The sequence below is a fragment of the Leuciscus leuciscus genome (assembly GCF_965113295.1).
Source record: "Leuciscus leuciscus genome assembly, chromosome: 25".
In the NCBI taxonomy this organism is placed as follows: Eukaryota; Metazoa; Chordata; class Actinopteri; order Cypriniformes; family Leuciscidae; genus Leuciscus; species Leuciscus leuciscus.
In genome coordinates this window covers 11,709,241-11,716,047 of record NC_138724.1, presented here as the reverse complement: position 1 = coordinate 11,716,047, position 6,807 = coordinate 11,709,241, and the positions used below count along the sequence as shown (strand labels likewise).

General features: G+C 34.3%; 1 protein-coding gene and 1 long non-coding RNA gene across 2 annotated transcripts in view; both read right to left on the bottom strand.

The window, feature by feature from the left end:
• The window catches only part of LOC309491120 (dynein light chain roadblock-type 2-like), a 196,084-nt gene that overhangs the window by 140,184 nt on the left and 49,093 nt on the right, over positions 1-6,807 (bottom strand). The window lies entirely within an intron of this gene.
• LOC309490939 lies at positions 2,646-5,209 on the bottom strand. The gene is made up of 3 exons (XR_014202889.1): positions 4,824-5,209; positions 4,297-4,358; positions 2,646-3,608 (listed from the first exon to the last, which is right to left on the bottom strand). It is a non-coding gene; the product is annotated as an uncharacterized lncRNA (long non-coding RNA).

Genomic DNA, 6,807 nt, shown 5'->3' with positions numbered 1-6,807 from the left:
AGTGTACTGTTTCAATACTTGGCACTATTAGCCCACTTTAAGTGTTACAGTAGTAAACTTTGAGTACACAAGTAGTTTACAACTAAGTTTTTAGTTTGTACTTCAAGTGAACTTATAGCTATACTGATAGTTTACTAGTCAAATACTTGTAGCATATTGTGAAAGTACACTTTGAACTACTCTCAGTAAACTACTGTACTAGTTTAGTAATTTTATACTGCAAGTATATACTTGTATGTTTTCTTTAAGTGAACATAACATTATATTTATACTATTTATATATTATTTTTGCACTTGTATACTATGTTCCTATTCAGGAATTTTTGTACTTAAACTCTTACCTTTTTAAAAACATTTTATTCTAGCTTCATTACTTTTTTTAATCAACACTTGAATGTGGGTAGCATACGTTTAATTTTAAAAAGTAACATTTTGAACAAAAAGCTGAGAAAATCATATTTTGTCAAAGACTACGTCCGGATGGGATTCAGAGCGATGATCAAAACACAGATAGAGAAGATCGAGTCCAGCATCCCCAAAGCTTCAGTCGTTTCCTCTCCATGGGTCGACATTTCGTGAAGCTAGTTATTTTAGTCGATCAAGTTTTAAATATGGATATTTTGCTTACATGAACGCATCTCTTCGCTTCAGAAGGTCTTTATTAACCCCCAGGGCCGCGTGGAGCACTTTTATCATTGAGGCACTTTGATGGACTTCCAAAAAAATATACTCATTCACTCCCATTATAAAGCTTGGAGGAGCCAGGACATTTTTTTATATAACTCACATTGTATTCGTCTGAAAGAAGAATGTCATATACACCTAGGATGGCTTCAGGGTGAGTAAATCATGGGGTAATTTTCATTTTTGGGTGAACTATCCCTTTAACTCAACACTCGTTGGGTGGATGTTGAGAAGACATGCTGTGGTAGAGACTTACACATCAGACAAACACTCTTTTCTCCAGGCACAGATATAAACTGCCCTCCCGAGTCCAGAATGAAGAACGAGTTTCATGGAAAGTTTCATTGAAAATCTCACCAGCTCTAAGTGTAATGAATTTAGCACCCTTATTTCAGTTTTTTTCATTCCAGGTGTAAAACCGGTCACAGCCACTCCAGAAGTGTCATCTGTTCAGAAGATCAAAACAAGAGCTCAGGATGAGACGAAGGACCTGAGACGGAAACATCCAGGAGAAGTACAGACGGTATACCGTCATTTATAAATGACAACCATGTTATGAGAATATTGAACTCTATGTTTCCTGAATCTTAACATGACTTCATAATTTACACCTAAAAATGAGAAACTGGAACTTTTCTCACCTGTTCTAAAGCCTTGTCCACACTAATACATTTTCTTTTGAAAACGCATCTTTATCTCTCCATTTTGGCCTTCCGTCCACACTGAGACGGAGGTTTTATTAGTGAAAACGAAGCTTTTGAAAACACTCTCCAAACTGGATACATTTGAAGACGCAGTTTTCTCGTTGTAGTGTGTAGGCCTACTGTCAAAACGGAGGTGTTTAAAACCGATGAAGTAAGTTTAGTCATGTGACGCATATCAATATATATTCATGTTTATACCGCTATTGTCCCTGTTATGTCAAGTCAAGTCACCTTTATTTATATAGCGCTTTTTACAATACCGATTGGATGAAAGCAGCTTCACAGTGATAACATGAAAATAATACAACAAAGTTTATTTTTATAAGAAAATGGCATCCATCTTAAGTAAGGCACATCAATAATATTGTTGAATATTAAATGTTCCCACCTAAACAAGCCAAAAGCTATATCATGCTATTCACTTTCACACTGTTGCTAAAATATGTTAGTTTGCACACTCTTCATATCACAGTCCTGCAAAGATGACAGAAGATTTACTCACAATTGCTGTCCTGCGGCAAAACATGAGAGAAACATATAATGGTGAGAGAGTGTGACCTGGACGCATCAGTGAACGCTGAGATATTTTTTCACAGAATGAAAGACATGGTTTTGCTGGCAACATGTAATTAATCATAATTGATACATATAAAAAAAGATGGAAGATTCTGTCTTAGAAATTCAAGAGGGAAAATGAAAATTGACATATTGCTCTTTAAATTGAAACAAACTTAATTTTTTTTTTTTTTTCATTGACCTATTTCTTATTTACAGTTTTTCTCGATTGTTTACACACATTTTCTGGTAGCCTACTTGAGACACAATGACCACAACATGTAACTCATTCACCAACCCCCTGAACCAATTCTGCTAAACTACAAGCACAATTCCTGCTTTACACTGTAAAAATAAAAGGTGCCTGGAGGAACCTTTTGGGGTTCTTCACTTTGCCACACCGGCGGAACCGTCTGTAGATCCTCTAGGCACCCTTTAAAAAGGGGCGGTTCTCTGAAGAACCACACAGGTTTCCTGAGGAACTCTTATATTAGGCACTGTGTGGAACCACTTTGGGTGCCTCCAGGAACCAATTTATTTTTTTTTTTTATATTTAATTTCATGTTGTTACTACTACTTTGACTTCTATTATAATAAACAAATTGAAACAAATACAAAATAAGAATTGTTTATTACATATTTGATATTCATTTTTATACATACACTTCCATGCACATGGGAAAAAAAGCTTAAAGATTAAAATCAATGAATACACAAAAAAATAGTATAATACGCAACATAAATAATCAACCATGTATATACAATAGATAAACAAGAAAATACATCTCAACAAAATGCATGGAAACACATATGTTCCACGAAATAAATTAACATTTAAATTGACTAATTAAAAATGTCCATTTTCACTTAACTTTAAAACATTTGTGTTTCAGTCCGATGGTAAGTCTGACATCACTGTTTCCAAGTCCAAAAGCTCTATCAGATGCCAAAAACAAACAAACAGTGCTGAAAATTATGATCCTAACCTTTATCTCTATACCGAAATCTCAGATGGTTAGTTATTCAGCTATTTTGAATGATAAAATGTTCAAGTCTGGGATGCCGTTAGACTGGAGACTGTAATGTACACTATGGCTTTTGAAAAGCTTAAATGTGTGACTTGAATCAACAGTGTTCATAAATGGTTGAGTATTCTCATGAAACAAGATAGAGGAAGTAGAAGTAGAGGTTTCGACCCGGAAACAGTATTAAGGTGCAGTAAAATGATCTGTTGTTCTGTGAATGTTCACTGGTGAATTCCAGTAATTTCAATAAGAATTTACATGGTCAGCAATTTCGTTTGTGGTCAAAAATGTCACTATGGGACCAAGTTGGTGTGAGGTACTTAACGAGTTAGAAAAGTGAAAAGGTACAGCAGATTCGGTTTCCGTTTGTTTTTCCTCTGTTCTGGTGGATGGTCCAGGCACTTCAGTGATTTTCAGGTCTACAGGAGGATTTTTATTCTTGTTCAAACTTGTATTCAGCTTACCGAGATCCCTGAAAAGTACAAAATGTACTGTTAGTAAGGTTATTAAAGTGATGATAGTTGTGAAATTTAAATAATTTCCTCAGCCTTGGGACGTTCCAAACCTGTTTGACTTTCTGTCTGTGGAACCCAAAAGCAGATCTCAGGCAAAATGCAACCCCAGTCACCATTCAATTTCCCTGCATGAAACACAAGCAGAAAAAAAAAAAGTGTAAATCATTCATGAAACCATTCTTATGTACACTTGTCTAGTTCAATTCAATGCAACAGTTTATGTAAAAATGGTTAAGCTCCAAAAATGTCCCAGAAAAGTTCACAACTCATATGTTATAATGCAGTGGATCTCAACTCCAGTCCTCGGGACCTGTTGCTCTGCACATTTTGTATGTCTCTCTTATCTGACACACTCAGTTCACTTCATGGAGTCTCTCCTAATGAGCTGATGATCTGGTTCAGGTCTGTTAAATAAGGGAGACAAACAAAATGTGCAGAGCAGCGGGTCCCGAGGACTGGAGTTGAGAACCACTGTTATAATGGGTTGTGTTGTAAGTCTTCTGAAGCCATATAATAACTTTTTCCTTTTTTTTTTTTTTTCTTCAAAAAAGACTAAACTTGAATAAAATGTCTTATTCAAATGCAAATGATAAAGATATAAGAAAAAATGCATAGCATTATTTGTGAACCAAACCTTGTGATATTATTTTTCTGAGTAACATGAATGAGATTTGAGAGCATGAGGGAATTTTCATGAGCATTTTCAGAGAATAACTGATTAAAAAAACACAAGTACACAGTCAAACAATACAATTTCACACAGAGAAAGTTCATAGTAATAAAGTACTTGCATGTGGTGTATAGGTAACTTACTGTAATTCAATGTTGCCTCAGAAATGTTCAGATTATTTTAGAAATGTAGCCTAATGGTTGTTCTGGGGAAACAAAAGAACAAAGCTGATTATTCACAACATAATATTTATTGACCAGTAAATGGCTTTAAAATGGTATCTGAGAGAATGAGGGCATCTGTAAAGTAAAGTTAGGCTAAACAAAAACAGACCAAACTATATTAACCTGCTTTTGTTATTCATAACAAACGCCAATGACGACAGCAGCAATCAGATAAATTAGTTAAGCTATATCAGCAATTTGTACAGAATATGTTGAATTGAATGACTAAATCAATCTAAGACAATAAGTCAATAATTTGCATTTGTTCATTAGATCAACGTAGTTAGCATCGCGGCTAAAACCTTCATATCAAATACTGTGCAATAAACGAGTGGTAAACACTGTAAAAACGTAGTAATGTATAATAAATTTAGTTTATATATGTGTGTGTGTTTGAATATATAGTGAGTACACTGTATTTATATTTATTTGGCGAGTTTACAAACCTTGTAACGGAGAGCTGAACAAACGGCGGAAGCTTTCATGTGGAGAGCCGTTACTTTCAAACCCGATGATGACGTCGATCAGCTGAGCTTTGTTGCGCGCGAGCAGCGCGAGCATCACTGAAGTGACGACAGCAGAGCAGCAGTTTCGTGACAGAATTAAACTTCTCTCCTCCTGGTTCTTCTTCTTCATATTATTAATATTATTATTATTTAGTGTTGTTGTTTAAGGTTTAAATTACTTAATAAAATAGGCCTATACTAAATAAATGTAAGCTACCCAGGTGAAAAAGATGTAGGCTACTGTTAAATGTATTAAAAATGCATTAAAGTATATTTGTATTGTAGGTCTACTAAAAACACACTCAAGTACATTTTTAATACATTTAATAGTATGTATTTTTCACCTGGGTATGTATACTGAATCAAATTTAGGTAGCCTATAATAATAATAACAATAATAATAGGATAATAATAATTTTATTCTGGCCTCACTGAACCATTGGGTTCCTCCAGATGCTGGCTTTAACATAAGAGATCTTCCAGGAACCACTTAAATGTTAAAAGATCTTCCAATAACCCTTTTATCGCATTCAAGTTCCTCTATTTTCCCCCAAAGCACTTCGAGGTCTCATGGTAATGAAAAGGTGACTCCAGAACCTCTGAACTAAATACAAAGTGCTTAAAGGATCCCAAAAGTTCCAGCAAGAACCTCAAAGATTGTCAATGCTCCTCCAGTAACCCTACTATAGGAGAAAGAGCTTTGAGGCTCCTAAATTACATTTTTAAGTTCCTTGAGTATCCGACAGGATATTTGAGGCTCCTTTAGTTTTTACAGTGTACACTCAAATTGCAGTTCTAAAACACACTTTTTTCAAAACACTACACACAATTCTCTGCTTTTGGCACAATTTTAATGCAGAAAACATTAAATTAAACATTAAACACTGCCATTCAAATATGCACACTGACTCATCACATGGGCAAACACCCGTCACACAGTTTTACAATTAGCAATCAGAGCTTTAGCATAAAAGGGCAACAGGTCAGCTCTTCAATGGAGCAATGGATGCCAACATTGGATTTTTTTTTTTTACTGTAACTGTATACAGTAAATTCTTCTGTTGTTTTGTATGTAGACCACTGTATGTACAGCTTTGTGTTGGTTGGGATGTACATTGTTTTTGTGGGAAAAATTTAATATATTTGTTACCATGCATTTGTGTGTTCTGAGTATAAAAAGAATATTCTCAAATATTTTACAACACACTTATGTATGTACTGTCTGTAGTAAGTGTAACACTGAACAAAAAAAGGTCATTATGATGAATGGAGAAGAAGTGTTTTCCATTCATCATAGTGTTTTCCATTGAGCACATCAGTGTTCAACTGGTTCTTATAAATGTCTATTCATATGATGGTTTGTGTGTGTCATTTGAAAACAAAATACCATTTTGAGAAGAAATAACATTGTTTTGAATGTAAAGTTTCATTTTGCAGGAGAATTGAGGGGTTTTGCCCATTGTGTGTGTTTTTTTTGGATTTGTGTGTAGAGTTCTGAGAATATGAGGCATGCTTTCAGAAAATGTGTGTAAACAATCGAGAAAAACTGTAACTAATATCTGCTTCTGTGCATAAAGGAGCATTCATTTAATTCTCCCCTAAACCACTAGATGGCACAAAACTTGCCGCATAAAATATTAAATTAATAATTTCATATAGTAAACTATATATATTGTTACTAATGCCATATACATTTCCCCCCCCCAAAAAAAAGCTCCAGATTCTATCGTTTTTAAAAAATATATTTATTTAAATATATATTTATTAAACAAAAATACATTTCCTTTATTTATTAAAATAAACAGGAAATAGTACAAGCGTTGCTGAAGTGATTGTTTTGAAAAAGTATTAGATATTATGCAGAACATATTACTTTATCTAATGTGTTTGTATCAGTAATGAGGCCCTTTTGCCCCGGTGACTC